The following is a 1,211-nucleotide window of genomic DNA, read 5'->3' on the forward strand; positions in this document are numbered from 1 at the left end:
CACAAAAAAAAAAAAAAAAAAAAAAAGGGGGGGGGGGGGTACATAATGACTTCAGTTTTGCTGTTGTCTGTACCCACTCGCTCGCAATTTGAAATTCCATCTTTTGTTGAATTACATGAATGTTGAAGGTGAAGAATCAGGTTTTTGCTTTTTTTTTTTTAATTCAACTCTCACAAGTCCAAAAACACATGCTTCCCAGATGAGAGAGTCTGGTTGTTTTGCCCCCTCCCCTTCTCCCACCACTTTCTTGCAAAGACAACTCTCAGCTTTCTTGCGCTTTGCATTGTTCCCCAGAGAATTATTTTAACCGCTTTTGGCACACCCCATGGTGGATATGCTGTTCATACTTCTGTTGCACTGAATATTCAGGGACACTTTAACAATTGGGTTTCAAGATTCAAGCAATAAATGCATCAAAACAGTATTCTTAATTAGCTTCCTTGAAATGTAGGAAAGCTTTTCAACTACATGTATTTCCACAGCAAGAAAGGTTCCTTACTTCCTTTGTCTGTATGTCTCCTCCCAGGTAGTGGACTGTTTGCTTTTGTCTGTATCCTTTTGTGCTTTGTTGTTATTATTTTTTTTTTCTTTCTGTTTTTTCTTCCTGTATTTCCTTGGGGGTGATGCCAATAGGGAGAGAAACCCTGATTTGTGCTCCCAAGTTTCAGTTCTGTGGGCGCTCGGGTACAGTGCACAGTTGTCACCGCGCTGTACTTCAGCCTGCCTCTGTTGTCAGTAATAGCTCAAGGTAATTTTATTCTAGGTCTATGGTTGCAGTCAGTGCGTTCCTTTTTGGGGGGTTCATTGATTTATTCTCCTTTGGCTTTCAAATCAGTATGGTGTGTGGGGGGCTCTCCCTATTCCCTACTGCCTACTCCCTTTCTCACTATTAGGACAGGAGGGTTTCAAGTCCCTTCCCCACAACAAAACAAGCACTTGAATATCACAGAGTTCGTCAAGAATTCATGTCCTGCGCCTAGGGCTCTTTTTCTGTACTGGAAAGAAACTCTCGGGCTCTTTAAGGTGAGCGCTGCATTCGGCCCACTTTATAACAGACTCTCTGGTGACTAAAACTAGTTTTTCAAGTTTGGGCTCTTGATCTCTCACTTACAAATTTAAGCGTCAGAATATTGGTGGTTTGTTGTCCCTTGTTCTGGGGAAAAGATGTTTGCAGTCTAGTGTCAAAATAAATTAAATCCTCCCTATGGGTA

At 41.6% G+C, this 1,211-nt stretch overlaps 1 protein-coding gene across 2 annotated transcripts in view; it reads left to right on the top strand.

Annotated features, from left to right (window-relative positions):
• Positions 1–1,211, top strand: part of PITPNM3 (PITPNM family member 3) — a 299,986-nt gene that overhangs the window by 229,577 nt on the left and 69,198 nt on the right. The window lies entirely within an intron of this gene.

This window comes from Gavialis gangeticus, unplaced genomic scaffold, assembly GCF_001723915.1.
Source record: "Gavialis gangeticus isolate Ggan-Ray unplaced genomic scaffold, GavGan_comp1, whole genome shotgun sequence".
NCBI classification, from domain to species: domain Eukaryota; kingdom Metazoa; phylum Chordata; order Crocodylia; family Gavialidae; genus Gavialis; species Gavialis gangeticus.